General features: G+C 51.8%; 1 protein-coding gene across 2 annotated transcripts in view; it reads left to right on the top strand.

Annotated features, from left to right (window-relative positions):
- The window catches only part of CTHRC1 (collagen triple helix repeat containing 1), a 158184-nt gene that overhangs the window by 40527 nt on the left and 93050 nt on the right, over positions 1–24607 (top strand). The window lies entirely within an intron of this gene.

Raw genomic sequence — 24607 nt, 5'->3', positions numbered from 1 at the left:
CCCATCAAGTCCCTATCCAGGAACAGATCCACACCGACTGCTCCATGGTACACTGAGGAATTAAGAATACAAAAACAATGCAACAGGAATAGGGAAAGGCATTGGAGGAAAACGTATGATACAGTGAGCAAGATCCGTTACAAAGAATCATTGGCTGTCTATAAAGCAATGATTGTAAAGGCGAAAAAATCATTCTACTCAGAACAAATTGACAAAGCTAAAAACTCAAGCAAGCAATTATACGAGATTACTAAAACATTGTCAGGTAACGCTCCTGATCTCATTCACAATCATTGTGTGATGCTTTGGCCAACTTCTTCTTCTCCAAAGTGGACGACATATACCAAGCCTTCACTTCTAAACCAACCTTAACGAACGCCCCTTCCTCCAGTACACACCCGATAAATGCCTTCTCCAGGTTTAAAGTACTTACAACCGATCATATAAGGACCATTGTCTTCACAATTAAAACAGGATCCGCTCTCGACCCTTGCCCTTTTTCAGTCCTCCCACCTGTGATGGACTCTATCATTCCGGTCATTACACAAGTTTGTAATTCCATACTGAGCTCTGGTATATACCCCAACCCTCTAAAAAACACTCTGCTAAAACCTCTATTAAAGAAACCAAGCCTGGATAAAAATGAATTAAAAAACTACAGGCCCATAGCAAGTCTCCCTTTTATAGCAAAAGTGGCCGAAAAAGCCATGAATTTACAATTATCGGAGCACATTGAGAAATACCGATTGCTGGACGATACTCAATTCGGTTTCCGAAAATATCATGGAACCGAAACTGCCCTGATCAAAGCCGCAGATGACGTCAGAGCAATTCGGGACCATGGGGGAACAGCAGTTCTGGTACTGCTTGATTTATCAGCAGCCTTCGACACGGTCGACCATAAGATCTTGGTCGACCGTGTCGGAAAGATGGGTATCTGCCATACTGCTAGAGATCTGCTCGCATCTTTTCTGGCAGATAGAACACAGGCTGTCACCTTAGGACCTTACCAATCTGCAAAGCTCTCGCTGCCGTGTGGGGTTCCTCAAGGCTCATCCCTCAGTCCGACCCTATTTAATATCTACGTGTCGGACCTTGCTAATGTTATCAAAGCACATGGGATGAGCCTAACCTCCTATGCGGACGATACGCAATTGGTATTGGCCATCAAAGGTGACGGAGGCGAGGTGGCACAACGCTTCCAAAATGGAATGCGGGAAATCGGAGAGTGGATGGCAACAAACTGCCTCAAGCTCAATTCTGAAAAAACTGAGGTAGTCATTTTTTGACCCCTCTCACCAGCATGGTCATCATCCTGGTGGCCATCAGCCTTCGGAGCACCCCCGAGTCCGACGGATAAGGTCAGGAACTTGGGAGTCATTTTTGATGAGGGTCTCAACTTCATGGATCACGCAAACAAAGTAGCAACCACAGCACACCACAAACTAAGAATGATTAGGAAAATCAGCCCGTTCTTGCCAGAGGCAGCTACTAAAACATTGGTTAGCTCTCTGGTCTTATCGTCCCTCGACTACTGCAACGGCCTATTCCTAAACGCTCAGGTTAGGGTCACAAAGAAGCTACAGGCAATACAGAATGCCGCAGCACGTCTGCTTTCAGGAACACCTAAATTCACGGCCATATCAGAAACCATTAAAAAATACCACTGGTTGACGATCCGGAATAGGATTAAGTTTAAATCACTGTGTATAGTGTACAAGGCACTCAACGATCAAGGACCGCATTTTCTTAAGGACCAGCTGATTCCCTACATACTTTGTAGACCGCTTCGCTCCACCACTCTTAACCAGCTAGTGATCCCACGTTCCAAAACAGTGACCTGGGGCGACCGCCGCTTTTTAGTTGCGGCACCCAAATTATGGAACACCTTACCTCAGAACATCAGACTAAGCCCCTCACTTCCCCAGTTCCGCAAGAGTTTGAAAACATGGCTTTTTAATCATTAACATCCATCATATTCCATTGAAGCATTTAATATCGAGCTGAAGTTACGCGAATGTTTAGCGCCGAGACGCCTGCGGGTATTCGTTTGCGCTTTATAAATGGCAAAAATAAATAAATGAATGTGTGTAATCCTTCACCAGCCCTGGTAGGTTGTCTTATTTAAAGAGTATGGTGCTGAAGCAGTGCACATACGGGAGGCTTTCGAAGAATAGGTTTTGACAGATTTACATTGTCTAGAATAGTTTTTTTTTATTGATGGTGGATCTGTGTGTGTGTGTGTGTGTGTGTGTGTGTATATGTTAAGATTTGACTGTTGGATGAATATGCAGATGAGTGATTGAATGGTGAATTTGCTGAAGTACAGATATAAGTGAGCTGGTGGGTGGATGGGTGTTAGAAAGGTGATCCCAGGGGAGACAGAAGATGTCTGACTGTCCGCCCCGAGACCCACCTCTCTCTGGAATAGGCCGAGCGCCGTAGGGAGGCCTCCTTGGCGAGGCTCCTCTCCTACAATCGTAACAGCTGAGCAATCACACTACTACAGAGGGACACCACACGAAGGAATATTCACCAGTATCTTTATATAATAAAATGAAGGCACGTTCTTGGCCGGTTAGCAGGCCGGGATCGAGGGATCCCTAAAGTCTTGGTTTCGGGAGGAAGGGGGTAGCGGGACAGTCTTGGCACCAACTGGTGCGTGGATAGCTCACGGGGTAAGGCCGTGACAGCGTCAGCAGGGCTTTGGTATAGTTCAGCGTGGGTTAGGCCGCGACAGCGTCAGCAGGGCCTTGAAGATGGTTTAGTTCGGTCAGGCCGCGACAGCGTCAGCAGGGCCTCGAAGATGGTTCAGCTTGGTCAGGCCGCGACAGCGTCAGCAGGGCCTCGAAGATGGTTCAGCTTGGGCAGGCCGCGACAGCATCAGCAGGGCCTCGAAGATGTTTCAACTTGGTCAGGCCGTGACAGCGTCAGCAGGGCCTCGAAGATGGTTCAGCTTGGTCAGGCCGCGACAGCGTCAGCAGGGCCTTGAGGAGGGTTCAACTTGATAACTTCATATAGAGACGTGAGAGGTCTCTATTCACCTAGCACCGTGGTCCTGATGAAAGCCCCACTGACTTATTGGCAGCCGAAGGGCTGAAACATGTCGACCAAACCCACGCAATTTTCATTGTGAAAGAGTCATAATCACTCCAATTCACTCTTTTGAATTTTAACATAGGCCTCATAAATATCAGAATCATTAAAATTAATTGTCTGGTATAGAGAGCTATTTTATTAGTCACATCTTCACTGCACGATTTCTGATCACTACTGTTCTAACAAGGGTAATACCTCCTGGTTGGAGGTCGCATAAACTACTAACCCAATGATTGTGCGAACACGTGTTGAGGGACAGCGGAGAATCAAGATACACCGCTAATAAATCGAAATCTTCCAACACGTATATGAGGGGTTTTTATTGGGACTAGTACGAACCTTCCCGCATACCCCATGTTATGCAGGACAAGTGATCCTCTCTTTTTGATTAGAGGGTTCAACTTGGTCAGGCCGCGACAGCGTCAGCAGGGCCTCGAAGGTTCCAGGGCATGAGTTCGGATCAGGATCAGCCGCGACAAGGTCAGCAGGGCTTCGACTCCAAGATACAACTGGAGTCCTACTCTAGGGCTGGCCCAGATATAGGACTGGAGTCCTTTGATGTCCGGACCCTCGGGCCAGGGGGTCAGAGGGGCCGGGATGAAGGTGTCCAGACACCCAGCAGGGGGGTGGAGCCAGCGCCCAGGGAGGCTGGAGGGCGATCGATACCAGGCGTCCGGGGACGGCTGGAGGTCCATCGAAACTCCCCTCCTCCGGGATCCGTCAAGTGGCCACTCTACCACCTGGGAGAATCTTGGTGCCTCGATGTCGGGGCTTCGCTGGGGCCGGGGCCAGGGATGGCTGCGGCCACGTGCTCGGGACGTGATGGGCCCAAGATGGAGTCGGGCCGGAAAAGGGTGGCCTGGCATGGTCGCCAGACCGGCAGTGTTGGCGAGCAGGGTCTGCCGGGGTCCCAGAGGGGAGAGCCGTGGGTTGCCAGGGGGGCTGCTCTCGTCGATGGTTCGTGTTCAGGGGGGTTGACGGCGGGTCGACGGAGGCCGATGCCGTCCTGGGCCCGCCATGCGGGAGGGGTAGGACCACGCCACGAGGCCGGGTCCAACACACGTCCCCTCCAGCTGAAGGCGGGGAGAGTCACCCATCTTCCTGGGTATTCTCCTCGTCGAGGCGGAAGAAGCGGGACAGGCCGTCAGCGTTGGCGTGGTCGTTGCCAGGGCGATGCTCCACAGTGAAGTCCATCCCTTGGAGGGAGATGGACCATCGCAGCAGCTTTGGGTTTTCGCCACGCATCTGCATCAGCCACCGCAGGGGCCGGTGGTCAGTCTGGACCCGGAAGTGGGTGCCGAAGAGGTAGGGCCTGAGTTTCTTGAGGGCCCACACAACGGCGAAGGCCTCTCTCTCAATGGTGCTCCATCGCTGCTCTCTGGCCAGCAACCGTCGGCTGATGAAGGCCACAGGATGGTCAATCCCCTCGGGGTCAATCTGCGATAGGACCGCCCCAATGCCGTGTTCCGAGGCATCGGTCTGGACTACGAACTCCCGGCTGTAGTCAGGGTCTTGGAGCACAGGGGCGGTGCACATGGCTGTTTTCAGAGTCTCGAAGGCCACCTGGCACGCGGGTGTCCATTGTACTTTCTGGGGCCGGTTTTTCGAGGTCAGTTCAGTGAGGGGACCCACAATGCTCCCATAGTTCTTTATGAAGCGCCGATAATATCCAGTGAGCCCCAGGAAGGCTCGGACGGCTGTCTGGCTGACCGGGGGCTCCCAGGCCACAATGGTGTCAATCTTGGGTTGGAGGGGAGCCACGTGGCCGCTCCCCACTTGGTGTCCCAGGTAGGTCACGGACCCTTGACCTATTTGGCACTTGCTGGCTTTCACAGTTAGTCCGGCCCGCCGGAGGGCCGTCAGGACCTCCCAGAGGTGCTTCAGATGCTCGGCCCAGTGGAGGCTGTACACGGCAATGTCGTCTAGATAGGCGGCGCTGAATTCTTCTAGCCCCGCCAGCACTTTGTTCACCAGTCTCTGGAAGGTTGCGGGGGCGTTTTTCATGCCGAAGGGCATCACCTTGAATTGGAAGTGGCCACCGGGCGTGGAGAAGGCCGATCGCTCCTGGGCGCCCGGGTGAGGCCGATCTGCCAGTACCCGGCTGTGAGGTCGAAGGTACTGAGGTACTTGGCGGCTCCCAGGCGGTCGATTAGTTCATCGGCCCGGGGGATGGGATGTGCGTCGGTTCTGGTAACAGTATTTAGTCCCCGGTAGTAGACACAAAACCTGAGTTCTGGAGGGGTGCCAGGTGCGGCTGCTTTGGGGACCAGGACAACTGGGCTGGCCCAGGGACTGTCGGAGGGTTCGACCACCCCCAGGGCCAGCATTTTGGCAACTTCTGTCTGGATGCAGGCCCGAACTCGGTCGGGAACTCGGTAGGCCCGGTGTCGCACGGGCTGGCTGTCCCCGGTGTCGACATCGTGGACACACCACTGGGTAACCCCGGGGGTGAGGGAGAACAGGTCCGTAAATTGCCCCAACAGCTCTTGGCAGTCTCGGCGCTGTGCGGGGGTCAGGTCGGAAGGGAGAGAAATTCCCTCGATGGAGCCGTCTTTCTCCGCGCACCTTAGGAGGTCGGGCAGGGGCTCGGAGTCGTCTTCGGCCCCATCATCGGTAGCTAGCAGCAGGCTCAGTTCTGTGCGGGCGAAATGAGGCTTGAGCCGGTTGGCGTGCAGAACCCGGAGGGGGTTTCGGGGGTGACTCCATGTCCATGAGATAGGTGACGGGGCTCTTGCGCTCGATCACTTTGAAGGGGCCCGACCATTTGTCCTGGAGGGCACAAGGTTAGACCGGGGACATGACCCAGACCTGCTGACCCGGCTCGAACTCGATGGATGAAGAGTTCTGGTCATACCAGCGTTTCATGTCCTCCTGACTGGCCTCATGGTTGGCCTCGGCAAGGGCCCGGAACTTCCGAGTCTGGCTTCGGAGGGTCAGGAGGTACCGGTAGACATCCGGCGGTGCGTCTTGGACTGTAGTTTCCCAGCCTTCTTTGACCAGGCTGAGGGGACCTCGGACAGGGTGCCCGTACAAAAGTTCGATGGGGCTGAACCCCAGGGATTTCTGTGGGACCTCCCGATAGGCGAACAAGAGGCAGGGCAACAGGACGTCCCATTTGCGGCAGAGGGGTTCTTCTAGGCCCTGGATCATCCCCTTGAGTGTTCGGTTAAACCGCTCCACAAGTCCATTCCCTTGGGGGTGATACGGGGTGGTGAACTTATATGTGACCCCGCACTGTTGCCACAGGGACCGCATATACTTCGATATAAAGTTCGTGCCCCGATCGCTCACGACTTCTCGGGGGAACCCCACTCTGGAGAAGATCCCCATCAGTGCTCGGCCCACCACGGGAGCCGTTATGGTTCGGAGGGGGATGGCTTCAGGGTAGCGGGTGGCATGGTCCACCAGGACGAGGATGAAGCGGTGCCCTTGCGAGGTTCGGGGGTCCTGGGGCCCCACGATGTCGACCCCCACTCGCTCGAAGGGAGTGGTCACTACTGGAAAGGGTTGGAGCGGGGCCTTCATCTTCCCCCCACTCTTTCCGCTGGCTTGGCATGTCGGGCAGGTGCGGCAGTGGTTATGCACATCGTTGTGCATTTTTGGCCAGTAGAAATGGGTCACCTGGCGGCTGTAAGTTTTGTCCTGTCCCAGGTGCCCGGCGAGGGGCACATCGTGTGCCAGGTTCAAGAGGAAGTCTCTGAATCGTAGGGGGACCACCAACACTCGGCTGGCCCCCAGCTCGGCAATTTTCTGTTCACTGTATAGGAGGCCGTGGTCCCAGTATACCCAGTGGGACCCTGAGGTGTCCCCGGCGGCTTGGGCTGTGGCTTGCTGCCGGGTCCCCTCGAGGGAGGGACAGGCCTTCTGTTCCTGCCGGAATTGTTCTCGGGTGGGACCACCCTCCTGGCGCCATTGGGCTAGCTTGGGTATGTCGCTGAGTTCGGCGCTGTCTTCTCGGTCATGCTCCGATGGCTCGGGCTCGGATTCTTCACTGACTGCGGGCGGTGGTGGCGCGGGCCACTCCGGCTCTTCAGTCGGGGGAGCCTCGGTTGCCGCCGGGGCCCGGGCAGTCATAGATCGGGTCGTAGCGCAGACCCACTCTGGTAGTCCCATCATTCCTAGATGTTCTCTCCGCTCGACTTGGGCCCAGGGGGAGCTCTCGAGGTCGTTTCCGAGGAGGCAGTCCACAGGGGCGTCGTCCCGGACGGTCACCTTGAGGGTGCCCGACACCCCCCCCCTACTCGAAGGGGATTCGGGCCATCTGACACAGAGTCTCGGAGTTGTCGGCGGTCCTTACGGGGCATCGCACATTTGGTATGATCTGCTCGGGGGTCACCAAGTGGCAGCGGACGGCCGTCACACTGGCTCCCATGTCTCGGAGGGCTTCGGTCCGCCGTCCATTGATGTGGACCCACTGACGGTATTTTTTAGTGTTGCTCGGTAGCGAGGCCTGGGGGACCATGCCTCTTTCGCCCAGGCAGGCTAGGGCCATGGCGGCCTTTTCATACTCGGTCTGATCTTCATTGTAGACCTCTTCGTCTTCTTCTCCCCCCTCCCCCAGGGCTGCAGCAGCGAACTGGCGGGTCGGAGGCCCGGTGGTGCCGGGCCGCTGGTTCATGGGGCAGAGGGGGTCACTGGCATAGTGACCGGGCCGCTGGCATCTGTGGCAAGTAATGTTTGGGCGGGGCCCCGGCCGTGCTGGAGGGGGCCCTCTTCTGGTCAGGGTTGGCGAAGGTTTATTCGGGGGGGGACCCCCGAGGCGGACTCCGGCCCGGGGCCAGCGGAAAGTCTCGGCTCCTGTTCTGGCCTCCTCCGCCGCCACGCTGGCGGGGGTGCCCCTGGCTGTTCCGTCCCGTTTCTCCTATCGGGGTCCGGGGGACCCGGGTGCTCACCCATCGATCAGCCTCGACGGCGAGTTTCCGGGGCTCGGTCAGCTTGCTGTCGAGGAGATGCTGTCTGAGTTTGACAAAACAGTTGTTGGAGAGGTGTTCCCAAACGATGAGGTCGAACAGCTGTTCGTAGGTGGACACCTTGCTGCCCTTGATCCATCCTTCCAGGGCCCGGCTATAAAAGTTCACGTATTCCACCCACGTGGTACCGGGGATCTTTTTGCAGTCTCTGAACCTCTGTCGGTACATCTCGGGGGTGAGGCCATACCGGGTGAGCAGGGCGTCCTTCATGTGGTCATAGGAGGACATCACGTCCTCGGCCAGCTCGAGCAGGGTGTCTCTTCCTTCGCTGACAAATCTCCCCCATAAGCCGGCACCCCAATCTTTTCGCGGGATGCGGTGCGCGGTCATGGCCACTTCATACGCCTTGAACCATTGCTGGATATCGTCATTCTTGTAGTATTCCTTGATGATATCCTTGGGAATGTTGACCTTCGGGTCGGCAGGAGGTGGAGGGTCCCGGGTTATCGCGGCGCCTGCCTCTTCGATCTTGGCCTTGATTTCTAGTTCTTTGAGGCCACGCTCGTGTTCGTACGTGAGCTTTTTTTCTTCCAATTCCCTTTGCCTCCGCCTCTTGTCCAGATCTCCTTCTAATCGTAGTTGCTCAATGGCCATTTTCTTTTCTGCTGATTGAAGTTCTCCATCCAGCCGGAGTCGGGCGAGCTCGAGTTCATGGAGCCGACTCCTCTCTCGCTCCCGGGCGTCTTCGGGGGAGAGGCCCGGTTCTCTGTTGGCGGTTCTTTCTTCCACTGGGGCTATGACCGTACTCAGGGGTACTTCTAGGATAATGTCATCGTTAGTCTGGGGTGGGGTCGCTCCGGTCTCCACCCATGTTTGCAGCGCGTCTTTGAAATCGTCTTTTGTGCTTAGTCCGGTGGTAGCGATACCCAGGGCTTTGCAGAATTGTTTGAGTTCTTTATGGGTGTACTCCTCTAATCGTTCCTTCTGGAATTCTGTGGTCGTTCCGGCTTCCTTAGTAGTCATCGTGGTTGTGGGTCTCTGTTAGTAGTGGCGAGTTACTCGCTGTACGATTTGCGCGGGCTCGGATCCCGTCGCTTGCCACCAATGTTAGAAAGGCGATCCCAGGGGAGACAGAAGATGTCTGACTGTCCGCCCCGAGACCCACCTCTCTCTGGAATAGGCCGAGCGCCGTAGGGAGGCCTCCTTGGCGAGGCTCCTCTCCTACAATCGTAACAGCTGAGCAATCACACTACTACAGAGGGACACCACACGAAGGAATATTCACCAGTATCTTTATATAATAAAATGAAGGCACGTTCTTGGCCAGTTAGCAGGCCGGGATCGAGGGATCCGTCAAGTCTTGGTTTCGGGAGGAAGGGGGTAGCAGGACAGTCTTGGCACCAACTGGTGCGTGGATAGCTCACGGGGTCAGGCCGTGACAGCGTCAGCAGGGCTTTGGTATAGTTCAGCGTGGGTTAGGCCGCGACAGCGTCAGCAGGGCCTTGAAGATGGTTTCGTTCGGTCAGGCCGCGACAGTGTCAGCAGGGCCTCGAAGATGGTTCAGCTTGGTCAGGCCGCGACAGCGTCAGCAGGGCCTCGAAGATGGTTCAGCTTGGGCAGGCCGCGACAGCGTCAGCAGGGCCTCGAAGATGTTTCAACTTGGTCAGGCCGCGACCGCGTCAGCAGGGCCTCGAAGATGGTTCAGCTTGGTCAGGCCGCGACAGCGTCAGCAGGGCCTTGAGGAGGGTTCAACTTGGTCAGGCCGCGACAGCGTCAGCAGGGCCTCGAAGGTTCCAGGGCATGAGTTCGGATCAGGATCAGCCGCGACAAGGTCAGCAGGGCTTCGACTCCAAGATACAACTGGAGTCCTACTCCAGGGCTGGCCCAGATATAGGACTGGAGTCCTTTGATGTCCGGACCCTCGGGCCAGGGGGTCAGAGGGGCCGGGATGAAGGTGTCCAGACACCCAGCAGGGGGCTGGAGCCAGCGCCCAGGGAGGCTGGAGGGCGATCGACACCAGGCGCCGGGGACGGCTGGAGGTCCATCGAAACTCCCCTTCTCCGGGATCCGTCAAGTGGCCACTCTACCACCTGGGAGGATCTTGGTGCCTCGATGTCGGGGCTTCGCTGGGGCCGGGGCCAGGTATGGCTGCGGCCACGTGCTCGGGACGTGATGGGCCCAAGATGGAGTCGGGCCGGAAAAGGGTGGCCTGGCATGGTCGCAGACCGGCAGTGTTGGCAAGCAGGGTCTGCCGGGGTCCCAGAGGGGAGAGCCGTGGGTTGCCAGGGGGGCTGCTCTCGTCGATGGTTCGTGTTCAGGGGGGTTGACGGCGGGTCGACGGAGGCCGATGCCGTCCTGGGCCCGCCATGCGGGAGGGGTAGGACCACACCACGAGGCCGGGTCCAACAATGGGCGTACTTTATGCAATGCTATCCGTGTTTTTTTTGCACATTTCTGACATTACTATGGCCTGGCAGGTCTCCGCAACCATAGTCTGCCTTTCTGCACCGCCTTAGGCTTTTACACTGGAGAGAAGGCAGTGTGGTTTCTTTGTGTCTGGTCACTGTATATTCTCTTTAGACCTTGGTGGTGGATCTTATTGGGTTTGTACGTATTTAATATATTTTTTATTTTTTTATAAAGTGGTTCTATTAATTGAGAATGAGTCAGTGAGTTCAGAACTTTGCTGTCTGTGTTGTTTCGCAAAGCTGAATGACTTTCCATTGCAATAGGGCCTGTGTTTGGTTGTATTGTCAGATGACTGAACTACATGGCTCTAGTGAAGCCATGAGTGGGTGAGTGGGTGAATACGCTGTCCGATACAGTTGTCAGTGTTGGCTTGTCCAAGGAAGATGTTTTATTGTTGGTAAGAATCCAGTGCTGCTGTGTTGTGCACATGTATTTTTGGTATTTTGGTTGATGTTCTCTGTAACATTTGCAAACATGGGTATGTGTGTGGACTATGACATGCCTTTGGCGATCATTGCTTACCCAGGTGTATGACTTTGTGTGTTGTGCTATGTTGTGTGTATGATGGTGCACAAGGGTTACATGTTCTCCTTTTTTCGGAAGGATGGTTGTATTAAAGGGGTGGGCTGTATGTTAGGACATCACTTATCCAACTGTATAGCTTTGGGGCTGTGTTGTATTAAGAAAGGCATGAAATGGCGTTTCTACAAAGATCTGTTGGTGTTGCGAGCTTTTGGTAGTTTATCATATTGCTTAGCAGAGCCTGCAAATGGTAGAAATATGCACCGAGAAGAATGCCAGGTGGCAGTAGATCTAACTATCTAAGAGGTCTGAATTCAAACCAGTTGGATAAAGTGAGGAACTTGGATAAAACAGGACCGTAACTTTTGTGTGTGGTACAGTCAGAGTATTTAGTTAATAGTGTTACAGTAAGGTCTTTGGTGAGTTTTTGGGGCTTCTGCAAAATGTGGGGAGCCTGGCAAGTGGCAGCAGACAACCTGCTGATGTTTTACACAGCAGTTAATTACTGCACATCATGGAATATTACCATAGAAGAAATAGCTAATTGGTCACTAATACATGCAAACTAGATAATCAAGTTCCAGTAGAACTAACACATTTTACAAATGAGGTGTCAAATAGGATGACCAACACAATAAACATCTGATTTTGTTGCTTTAAAAGGTGGTGAGAATAAAATCTGGTAATGCCCCTCCAGGAATCACCCAAACCACCTAAACCCATATCACATCTTGGATAGGTGTTTCAACAGTAGCCTGTGGTCAACCATGTCAATTGCAGTGGCAAGAGCTAATAGAGCTGGCCCAGTCATTAGCAACGATTGACCTAATCTTATCCATAGTGTTATTTTATGTTGGTACCTCTACCTGGAGTGAGTGCTAAATATGGCTCGGACGAATATGTGATGTAACAACGCAATCACTATGATCGCGGTATGTTACATCTCAGTTTTTACAACGCAAGTCGTTACAACGACATGAGCTGGGGGGCGCTGGACTTAGGAGTAGTAAGATTTACTATTCCAACACCTGCCTACGTACAGTAGGGAAGGTGTTGGAATAGTAAATCTTACTATTCTTTAGGTTATAGCGCCATCCAGCGCAAGTCGATGTAACAACTTGCGTTGTAACGGCTGCGTTGGAACTACATCGCGGTGTACTCACCGCGATGTAAAGGATGTTTCCCGACTCGGACCACCCCACAGAAAGGCTAGGGTTAATTACATCACTCTCCTTCTTAGAGATGCCCCTTGTAGTTTGTGAAGAACACATGCTAGACATGGGTCATACAAGGAGGCAGATTACGTGGCAAGATAGATTGATAAGTTTCCCAGTGGGGGCCTCCCATGATAGTAATGGGTCCTGCTTGGGAGTGCCTGTTCAATTCACTCATAGATTGTGCTCACCTTCATAGCTAAGGGACTGGTCAGCTTATCACTCTCACTGACAACTAAGTGTAGGACTGCCCTGACAAACTATGCAGATGAGTGCCCTAAGTGTGGAGCACAATTGTTTTGGATGCTTTTGTGATTCTGCTGTTTTAGATTAAAGAAAAGCCCCATTGGCCAAGGCTAGTGCTTTCTTCAAGTCCTGCGCTCGCTCCTATGGCCAATTTATTTTCCTCCGTGTAAGATTTCCTGCAAATATATACTGCTTACTCAGTACTGACATTAACAGCCTTAAGAGTGTCAGAGAGCTAGAAGCTCATTGGTCTAGGTGCTCGAGATGACCACCCTATCCTACAAATCTTCCCTATGGTTGAGTCACAACTGACCAGAAAACGGTAGGAATCTCTCAAATCCGTTTCTGGAACAAGTGTTTTGGACAGATCTGACGGAATACCCTCAAAGTTTGCTTTCCCTCATACTCATATGGCAGAGGTAAGATTCCTACGCCTATAGGGACTTGTTGTGGTGATATTTTCTTTACTTTAATGAACTGATCAGTCCATTTCTGTGGATCAGAGAATTCCACAACTGGTATGTCAACTTTACCAAGCAAGAAGTCTGATGTTTGGTCTCCTAGATATCTTGAGCTCTTGGCCAAATAAGTAAAGTAAAGAACGTCCATGGTTTCAAGGAGTTCCTGTCCAGGACTATAAGAACTGATGTTGACAAGTGTGTTAAAGCCCACCGTGCTATCGCTCCGGCTACTGTAAAGTCACCTGCCTACATGACTCCGTAATAACAACTAAGATAATCTTTTCTAAACCTGACAGCTTGTAAGCGTATACACTGAGTCAGAGGGGATCTTGCACTAACATACCAGACCTTGGTGACAGATTGTGTCACAGTCAGTAATGCTTTCACAGTCCATGTGGTCTTTAAAAATGACTGCTCCACTGCCTCCCTGGAGAGACAGCATTAGCTTCACCTGAGGTGGGGTTTACGTGGGGGGAGGGTGGTAAGAGTCTTGTACACAATCTTTTCTCACTGGAAATCTTGCAACCATTCTGTCCAAATTAGAGGGTAATTTTCAGGACGACCAGCTTTCTGGATTTACGCAGGAATAACACTTATGGGGCAGTATTACAGCGTTTGCGCCGGCTTTGTGTGCCTCCAGGGCATTTGTATCATAGAAGGGAATGCAGACACTTATGCATCCCCTTCTATAATAACGATAGCGCTGGCGCACTTAAAGCGCCAGCACAAATAATAACAGAGGGTGGTTGCCCATTTGCATTGGGGCGTGCCCTATGCAAATGAGGGAATTCCTTTGACTCTGCACCCGCGCCATATCACAGACATGGAGCAGAGTCAAAGAGTCCCTCAGGAGGCACACTGACAGTGCGCCCTTGATGCATCCCTCTGCAGGTGGTAAAGGGGGCCCCATGGACCCCCAGACATCCCCTTGCAGGCAGGTACAGTCATTGACTGCACCCGGCTGCAAGGGGATCTCTAAACCCCTTTGAAAGTGCAGGCAGGTGGCGCACTGTGAAAACAAGGAGCGGCAGCTCCGTGTTTTCACTTGAATGCGCTGCCCTAGGGCAGCACAAGTTCGCGGCTGCCCTGGGGGCAGTGCATACACCATAATGGGCCGCATTATTGCTGTTTGCACCCAGCGCACCTTTTGAAAGGTTCGCGGGGCGCAAACAGTGATAATGTATAATACGGCCCCAGGTGTTGCTTTTCTCCTTTCTCCACCGTCTCCTCCTCTCTTGGCTCGCATCCATCTAGTTGAACACTGTGCCTTCTGTCCTCAAACGGGCCACAACGAATGCCACGCCCCATTCTGCCACCTTCAACGATATCCTCGTCAGCAGGTCTTTTTGCCATGGTCGCTGTGCATTCTCCATCTTCTAGTGCATTTGCCCTGCTCCTGAGTCTGCCGCTATTATGCTATAGATATGTAACTATGCAGCCACTGCCCAGCACCCTCTTATTTATGGCCCAAGAGGCGCCTGTGCTCTGCTGAGCCGTACTACCACCACCCTGTGAGGCATCACTAGTAACTCTGTTCCATGCACCCTGGCAAATGCACACACAAATGCATATGGTCTGGGTCTACCGACCACCCCCTCCCTGTCATGTAAACCACCACATCAACCCCTAAAGTAATTAGCCATGCGAGGAGTTTTCTTTGGAAGGCAGGGGGTCTCGCGACCCCCCGGCCGTATTTATTAAAATATGAAAACAAATTAAAAAGTGTTAAAATAAACATTATTTACACAATCATTAACATGCAAAATTCTGACATTAGATTTACAGCAATGTAGACAGGTATGAAGGGCTAACCTTAACAAATGTCTAATACAGCGTGTTCCTAACCGAATCTAACATCCTACGTATGAATTTTGCATCCTAACATTTTTGGGCCTACGGCAAGGTCGTTAACCGGTGTCCGATCCTTATTGTCCAGCTACACCCTCACGTATGAGTGCGCATGCGTGACAGGGCCCGGTTACTGGGAGAGTACGTCCCTCTCCTGGTTACCCCGTACGCTCCGTGACCTCCATTAAACCAAAAAGGAGGGCCCTTTCACTTGCGCCATTTGATGACGTCATAGTGTATGTGCGGGGTGGCTAACAGCCCAAGGAAAGCGTGACTCCCTCCCCTGCACCCTTCCAACCAAGCGGATATCCTGCCCCTGAAGTTCTAGGAGAGACCATTGGCCCCTCCTCCTGGGTGACCCCATTCAAGAATGGTGCCGCTCCCTAATTACCTTAAATTGCTGCTCACCGATCATGACCTTACCGCCACAGGCCAGCATAGTTGACCGACTATCTGGCCCCCCCAAAAAAATTCCTACACTGAAAGGTCATACCTACCTCGCAAAACCCTCTAACCATGCCAATATGTTCTTCGTTAGTAACTCATTGCCTGCCTCAGTCAGGTGGACCCCATCCTGTATGTAGAAATGATCCCCCCAGATGCACCCATGTGGAATACTCTGCAATTGAGGTGTTCGGAACAGTTTCTCTATCTTGTTGTTGATCCTCTTTACCGAGTGATTCAACGCCCTAACAGAAACTTCCCCCCTCCACTGCAGTCTAAGTATCAACTGAGACCATACTATGGTGCAACCCGGGAGCAACTTCGCCAGCCAACCCGCTGCAGAGATAATCTCTTCTAACAGGACCCTTCTGCCCAGCGTTACTAAATCGTTTCCCCCCAGGTGTAAGATAACAACTGAGGGCGGTGGGGCGTGCTTGTTGAGTAATTCTGAAAAGAAACCCCTAAGCTGATCAAGGCAGAGCACCCCTTTACCATGAAAGGAAACCTTGAAACCCCCATGCTCTGCCCTCAGTCTACATTCGCCTGAAAGGAAAACTGGTTTAGCACGTTTAACATAGGAATGACCAACAACCCATACTACATGAGTCCTCGTTCTGTCTTCTTGCGTTCGCCGTGTTGCCGATGGATGCTGTCGATGACCCGGTACTAGTTTCCGCCCTGCGTCACAGGCTCGAGAAACTGAAAGATAAACAGTTGACATGGCCGGTGTAAGGATGATTTAGTTGTACCTTACAACATGTGCAGCCGCACATAACGCTTATAGGTGTCGGAAGACCATCTCCCAATCCTCTTTACACTGTTGGCATGCAACCCTCTCGCAGTTGCTTCAGTGGGCGCCCCTATTCGGAATGAATGTGTCCCAAAATCTTTGGGGTTCAAACCCGCCTTGCTGATTGCCATTGCCAACACTCGTTTGAACTGAAACCTGGTCAATGGGGTACCATCTGCATGTATTAACAATGTACCCATTGCCACGCCCACCCGTTGCCTGATGAATGCCTCTACATGTGCCACTGGGCAACACGGATTGGTCGGCGCCCGGTATAATACCAAGCTATCCCCCGGGCCTCCTGGTCAGTTTTTGATCTCCGTATGTTTACCCACAGTGACTCACCCCTTATCTTAGTGTCGCCCAGCTGGAGGCCCCCTAAGGTGTCCAGTTTGTTGTTAGCCACCAGTTCACTTACCCCCAATGCCCCATAAAAAGCCAGGGAAAATGCGGCTTTAAATAGGAGTACCTCCCCTAGGAAGCAACACGTGTCAGACAAGGCTTCCAATACCACTGCCAATCGTTCCAAACCTATTGGTTGTCTGGAATCTGCGCTGTTTGCTTGTAGGCGCCGCCACCCCCTCAATGCCTTCCGCACTATAAAACTGTTTGTGGGATCCTTGGCACCTTTTAGCTGTGCAAAGAAAGAGATGGCCGCTTTGTGTCTGCTAGCTGTGGCCGCTGAGCGCCCCTCTCTGTGCAATGTGTCCATGTACGAGGTAAAACTCCCCTCCAGCTCCCACTTAGCCACCCAGTCCTGTCCCAAAAAACAACAATAAGACATAAACGGCCCTTCGTAGGCTGTCCTGGTCCTGGGTGCTAGGCTGGCTGCCTCGAGGTTCTGTGGTTGGGGGCACCAATTTACCAAAGTGTTGTTGGGAAGTGTGCTGGTGTAGCCTCTGCAGATGGAAGGTGTTCTCTGAATACCTGCATCTTAAAGCGAGAGAGTGCGTCAGCTGCGTTGTTCAAGACCCCTGGGACATGTTTGGCCCTAAACTGTACATTCAACTTCAAGCATCTTAGCACAATCTCCTTCATGAGTCGAAGTATAAACTTATACCGCGCCGCCTGTTGATTGATACATTCCACAACAGCCATGTTGTCTGACCAGAAGATCACAGATTGGTTGAACAATTGCTCAGGTCAGACCGTTAGTGCAACCCATATTGGAAAGAGCTCCAAAAACCCGATGTTCGCTGTCAAGCCGCCTTCCTGCCACCACTCCGGCCACTGTTGTGCCACCCACTTGTTGCCAAGTATAGCACCAAAACCCACACTGCCAGCCGCGTCAGTCCATAGACCTAACTCGGCCGACGTAGTGGGGGGGCCGCACCACACCACTCTGCCGTTGAAATCCTCCAGGAATGCCATCCATATTCGCGTGTCCTGGCGAACCTCAACTGACAATCTAGTGCGATGGTGTTTGTCCCGCAGGCCCTTCATGGCCTGCGCGATTGAGCGGGAAAAGGGGCGTGCCATAGGTATCACTCTTAGTGCGAAATTCAGCTGTCCCACAGTCTGCTGCAGCTGCTGTAGCGTGACTTTCTCTTTGGCCAAACATTGCTGTAGGGCTGCTCTGAACTTCATGATCTTTTCTTTGGGTAACCGGAAACAACCAATTCAATGCCTAGGAATTCCAAACATGTTGACGGTCCCACCGTTTTTCCTGGTGCCAGCGGGACCCCAAAAGCACTCCACAACTACCCCTAGCCACCATGATCTTCGCTACCATTCTTTGGGCCTCCGCCGAGGGATCAGCCACGGAGGGCACCATCCCCCCAATCCCCAACCAGGGGAGTACTGCCGCTATCTGTGCCGCCAGTTCAGGGGGCACCTGGCCAACCATAGAGGGCTCACTGACCAGGGAGGGTGATGCTATTTCGTGCCCCGTGGATGGCCCCGAGTGTACCCCTGGGACCCCAGGAATTACTGCTGGTATCACAGGTGGCACTAAGTTTGGGGGCGCCGGCGGCGTGGCTGGAGCCGGTGCCATCGGTATACTTATCGGGGTAGGCGGAGTAGGTGGGGGCACTTGAGGTAATGCGGGCCCTCCGTCGGGAACCGTCCTGGGTGACCCCCCTACTACCCGTGACTTGGGGCCCCGAACATAGCTCTTCTTGGCTCTGCCCCGCTTAGGCAACGCATCTAGTTCCCCCCTGGGTTGCGGGGGCACTTTCACCCGCTTGGGTCTCCCTGATGGCCCTGCTTGAGCCTCAAACTTCTGACTCATCTCCGCCATGGTTCTCCCCAACTGATCCACTTTCCCCAATCTGCTGTCCATCGCTGACATTCTGCGCATCATGGTCTGAAACATGAGCTCCATGCGGGAACTTTTTGCACTCCGCCTACTAGACATTCTTTCTTTGTGATTCACAAACCTACACTACACAAAATGACACACTTATGGGCACGATGTGCCTTGTACCTGTACCAAAGTTGGAGGCTCACAGGCTGGCCGTAAGCACCACGCGACTGTGACCGCAACACACCAGCTAGCCTGGGTGCTTGGGCGAGCGCACTCTAGCCCGGCGGCCCGACAGAAGCAGTGAAATGCAGGCCTGCCCATGTCCTCGGATCGCAACGTCCACCGTACACTCTCCGGCAGCTCCGTCCGCAGTGCCCTCTGTATGTCAGCCTACGATGAGAGAAAAGTTAAAAGCAATCCTGGCTCAAAGAGACAGTGACCCTTGCAGTTGTAATACCTCCTTTAAATTGATTTTCCCCAGCTGGGGTTTGAACCCTTGTCAAAAAGCACCTTATCAATAATCAAAATCAATATAATCTTAATCACCCCTATCACTGCCCATTCCAATAGGCCCTGGGCATTACATTTTTAACAAAACAGCCTTTTAAATAGCTATTGCAATTTAATAAACAACCCCTGTTGTAAACCTAGTTGACTAAAAATTTAAAAAGGCAACTGGGAGGCGTTCAGCTATGGTTGCCCATCCAAGTACTAACCAGGGCCGACCCTCCTTCGCTCAGCAATTTCACACAAGCTCACAACACTTCAATCTGCAGCCATAAAACAGTTGCTGCGTGAAAAATTCCCTCCTATAGCTTTAAATGTGGGCCAACCGGGAGCGTTCAACACTGGTCTCCCATCCAAGTACTTACCAGGGCCGACCCTGCTTCGCCTGCTGTGTGCTTTGTTACACGATCTCTAAATCGTGTCTGCGGGACTCAGTAATCGTCTTGCCCGCCTTCCGGAGTGCAAATAAACCCCCAGCGTGCCTAAAATACCTGCTGATTATCGTAGCGTTTTGCCAATATGCCCACTCCCTCCATGCCGTGAATGCCGTGTCAAGACTCACTCGGCCCGGGTCGCGACTGCCAAACATGGTGATTATCCCCCCATATGCCGCGCTCCTACAATGCCCTGCTTCCCGGTGCGGAGCTGCGAAATGCCACCTCTGCCCAGAGGACCGCCTGCAAACTCGATCCTAAAATACAAAGAGAGAAAAATTATTCAGCCCCTCGCTGAAGGGGCACGGAGCGAGGCTGGAGAGAGCGGGTGCAAGAGGGCGCCTCCCGTGCTCTCCAGGCCTTTTAAAACACCATAGGCCACCCCCTCCCCTCGACCCGGAAGCACTCTCACTGCTTCCGGGTCAACGGTGGGGGCCTGCATCAATTGGTGGTGGGGCGCCCCCCAGCCGCGTCATAAGGACGTGGCGAGAAAGGGGGGGGCACGCCCCACCACCGAGGATACGGGGGAGGAGGGAAGCTGGGCCCCGCCATATGTGCGTGGGGGCCGAGCGGCCCCCCTTTCCTGTTGCGTGCACACAGACCGGTAACCACCTCTTCCTCCAGATATACAGGCAGGACTGCCTTGCTCTTCTGTTCTGCACAGTAATGCCTGCACAAAGCTTGAGGGATCCAAGTGTGCACCATTGGATCCAAGTGTGCACCATTGGAGCCGCCTGAAGAAGGGCGATCCTGGGGCTCTGAGACAGAAGGGCTGCTGTTATCTCTTGTGCTCGCCTGCAGGCTCAGAGGGTAGAGGACATGGACATCAGCAGGTTTTGCTTTTTATGGCCAATGTGAAACAGTGAATGGCTGGCTCTCACCTTGAATATAGTAATACAATTGCATCTTATTTGTTGTGAACTGCATTTTGATTGGCTAACGTGGAGTACAAGTCGACCAATTGCCTGCAGCAACTCCCACCCCAGCTCTGAGTTCTTAGGTCTGTTTGTGCACAAAACATTGGAAAAGGACATTGCTGATGCTTCTTTCACGTAGCCCAGTTTATCTCCAACACTGTCAGAAGTCAACTGCCCCTAAAGAGCACTTTTCATGAGAAGCACACCATGACTGTGTCAATGTACCTCCGACTGCACTGCTCATATCTCCGGCAAGGCAGACATGCAGCGTTTACCCTCTGTGCAGTCTCCCAGGTCGAGTGATCTTCCTGTAGCCACAGCACAAAGAATAGCAGAGGCCTTGGGAGCAGCCTTGTCAAGGCATAGAATGCCTCCTTAATGCACCTGCCATATTTAATTTAGATGATGCCCAAATGTGTTCAGGCAACATTTAAACTAGTGTCTGACCCCGAAATTGCCACTCTGAAGCTATAGACAGCTTCAGCATCAGTCACTAATGGCAAATGGTGCAAAATCTAAACTCCGCCCATCAGCTCTGATGTCTGCAATCCCGAGCAAGAACCAACGTAAACCAAAAGAATATTACAGACCATTCACGTTGCGAAGTGCGACTCTTGTTTTTTATTTTTAAGTGACAAGAGCTTAGTGGGAGAGCTAGAAATTTCTCTAGCCTTTCCTAAATAGACCAGCAGTGGCAAAGCCAATAGGTCTTGCCTATGCGAGAGTTATTGACTTTGCCAATGTATTTTAGCCATATTGTACACCAGTGTGGCTGCTGTTCAGCATGGCTAAAAGTTAGTGGTGTAGAGGAGAGTGGCGTGGAGTGCCATGGAGTGGAATGACAAAGGGTGGAGTGGAGGGGAGCTATAGAGTGTTGTGTATTAGAGTGGCACGGAGTGAAGTTGTGTACCTGGCATACAGTGGTGTGGCGTAGAGGAGAGTGGACTCTTGTAGAGTGCATTGCAATACACTGTTGCAGAGTAAAGTGGCATAGAGTGCAGTGGCATTAAACTTAGCGGTGTATAATGCTGCACCATAGGATGCAGTGGCGTAGATTAGAGTGTTGTATAGTAGAGTGCAGTGGCATAGAGTGCAGTAGTGTTTAGTAGAGTGGTGCAAAGTAGAAAGATGCAGAGTACAGTGGCAAAACGTGCAGTGGTGCAGTGCAGTGCAGAGTAGAGTGGCATAGACTGGTGCAGAGTTTAGTGCCGTAAGGTGCAGTGGCATAGAGTGCAGTGGTATAGAAGGGAGTGCTGCAGAGTGCAGTGGTGTAGAGTGCATTGGCATAGAATGCAGTAGTGTGGAGTAGAGTACATTGGCATAGAGTAGAATGGCATAGAGTGCAGTGGTGTTTAGTACATTGGTGCAGAGTAGAGTGATGTGTCATAAATTAGAGTGAACTGGTTAACATTGCATTGGCGTAGAGTACAATGGCATAGAATTCAGTAGCCTACAATGCAGCGTTGTAGTATGCAGTGGTGCAGATTAGAGTAGTGCATGGCAAAATACAGTGGCGTAGGGTGCAATGATGCAGAGTAGAGTGGCATAGAGTGCAGTGGCATAGAATACAGTGGTATAGAGTGGTATAGAGTAGGGTGAACTGGTGAAGAGTACATTGGCATAGAGTGGAGCAGCATAGAATTTAGCAGCCTACAATGCAGCATTTTAGAATGCAGTGGCGTAGAATAAAGTAGTGCATAGTAAAGTGCAGTGGTGTAGGGTGCAGAGTAGAGTGGCATACGTGCAGTGGCATTGTATATAGTGGCATAGAGTGCAGGGGTGTAGTGACATAGAGTGCAGTGGCGTAGAGTAAAGTGGTGCAAAGTAGAGTTCAGTGGTGTAAAGTAGAGTGGCGTAGACTGGAGTGCTGCAAAGTGCAGTGGCGTAGAGTGCAGTAGTGCAGAGTAGAGTGGCATAGAAGTCAGTGTTAGAGAGTGCAGTGTTGAAGAGTAAAGTTTCATAGAGAGCAGTGGCAAAGACTTCAGTGGTGCAGAGCAGAGTGCAGTGGCATAGAGTGCAGTGGTTTAGAGTAGAGGGGCGTAGAGTGCAGCGGAGAGTGGCATAGAGTACAGTGGCGTAGAGTAAAGTGATGCAGAGTAAAGTCCAGAGACAACTAGTGCAGCAGCGTAGAGTAGATTGTTTCAGAGTAGAGTGAAATGCAGTGGTGCAGGGTAGAGTGAAGTGGCATAGGGTGGACTTGTGCAGGGTAAAGTGCAGTAGAATAGAGTGTTGTGGAATAATGGCGTAAAGTGGAGTATAGTGCAGGGTAGATTAGAGTGGCGTACAGTGGGATTGGCATAGAGTGCAGGGTCATAAAGTGGAATTGTACAGAGGAGAGTGCATTAGCGTAGAGTGTATTGGCATAGAGTGCAGTGGTGTAGAGTGGAGTTTTGCAGAGCAAAGTAGAGTGGCCTAGACTGCAGTGGCGAAGAGTGCAGTGGCGAAGAGTGCAGTGGTAGAGTAGAGTGGTGTAGAGTAGAGCGGTGTAGACTGGAGTAACGTAGAGAGCAGTGGCGTAGAGTGGAGTGGTGCAGAGTGCAGTGCAGTGGGACAGAGTGCAGCGTCATGGTGTAAAGTGGAGTGATGCAGAGTAAAGTGCAGTGCAGTGGCGTGGAGTGGTGTAGAGTGGAGTGGCATAGAATGGAGCTTGCATGGTGTAGTAGCACACTGCCATTACAGACAACATATTTTCAAATTAAATTACCATTACATTTGCACAGATATCCAGTTTTTCTAATAAAACTATACAGCGCACAAATAATAATGTGTGGAAATGGCATCACCTAGTGTGTTGATTTGTTTTGAACATATTAAAGTATTTGTTTCCGAAACATTTCAGAATGAACAAAAATATGCTTTATTTGGGCTTTTCTAATCCTGATATATTCTGAAATACTTGCACAGTTTATTTAAATGTTGTGTGCTAGAAAAAACCATTTCCTCTACGCCAGTATCCTGCAAGATTGTCACATAAATCTTCTCACTTTGTCAGAGAAGGAAAGGAAACATCAAGCACCCTCAGAAGACAGAGCCTGACATTTGACCTCTTCCTTTGAATGCCCAGCAAATGTGACAAGATAAGAACAAGATTTACAGGCCTGATTACAGAAAGGAGCACCCCTGGAAGACTACAAGGGGAGCTGGTGTGAAAAGGCTTTGCTCATTGTGAGGGACAAACTGACCCTGGACAGACAAAAACAAATAAAGCCAGCAAACAGGAAGCTAGAAAATATAAGTTACAAACCACAAGGTCAATGGTAAGCAAAGGGCGGAATGCATTGCCCGGGAAGCTTCCTGTACGCACCCAAGAGGTAGTTAGCAAACCAGACAGCCACACTGTCTGGCAGGCTTCAACCTAAAAAAAACTGCTTTAATATTTTGGCCCTTCTCTCACCTCTGAGTTGTAGAAATGTCTTAGCCGCCAGTCTTGGCATCAGCCCACCAGCTGAGCACACATGGTCAGTCAGCTAAATGACTTCAGGCCGTGTTTTTTCAGACCTTTGTCTGATCTCCTTCCATCCCAGGCTCCATCAGAAGGTCTATGTCAATAAACCAAGGCCATGCCTGCCGCCTCGCTAGTGTAAGCAAGAGGAACCGAACAAGGTCTGGCTGTGTTCTAGGCTCGATTAAATGTATGCATCGCCCCTCTGACGTGGAGCTTTCCAACAACGACTGTATACTTGGCCGTCAAACAAAACATTTGATTCGGAACTGAAGCAGAAGGACACACAGCTTCGCCTTCGGGGTACTCTTGAAGACTGTAGGTCCTATTCACAGAGATTCCCCATGGGGGGCATGTTAGGAGGTGCTGGTGGGCATCTCAGATTTTTTGTATTCACAAGGACTTGCACTGGACCAAGTCTGAGACCGCCTAGGGCCTGGGCATAGAGCAGCCAGTGTAAGCCTGCCATGCTGCAGCAACTGTGATTCCTTTGTGTGCATCAGGCCCGTGTTGTTCACCTGTAATCTATACCCTGGAGTTTTATATATGAATACTAATCCATGAATGCATATTTTAAAACTCTGAATTTTCCTGGGGAGAGAGGGGGTGCACTCACAGGTCGGTCCGAGGGACCAGGTAGGGCTTACAGTGCTTCTGGAACAGAGCAGTGATCTGGTTGAGAGGCAGGGGGATCTAAATGGAGTAATGGGCAAATGTCATCAAGGCAGTGATCGCTCTGTGGGCTGTTGGTGCGTCTCTATACAAGGATAGGGCATGCTTTTGTGTCATTTTCTTTTAAACTTTATTTATTGAAATTTTCTGTCAATTTACAGACATTTAAGTGCAATAGCCATAAAGGAGACAAAGCATACATAATCAGGAACACATATCAGGGACATATCCGGACATACACAAGTAGTTGGGCATGCGCATAATGAAATGTTATGGATCAGTACACACCTCCGATGAAGTGTGGACAATCAAAAAGCAAAACAAGGTATTATACAGTTGCTGTTACATTCTGCACTGAGATGAGAACGTCAGGGATTGTGACAATAT

This window comes from Lissotriton helveticus, chromosome 4_1 (genome assembly GCF_964261635.1).
Source record: "Lissotriton helveticus chromosome 4_1, aLisHel1.1, whole genome shotgun sequence".
Lineage (NCBI taxonomy): Eukaryota > Metazoa > Chordata > Amphibia > Caudata > Salamandridae > Lissotriton > Lissotriton helveticus.
The sequence above is the reverse complement of the archived record's forward strand: the minus strand, read 5'-3'. Positions and strand labels throughout refer to the sequence as shown.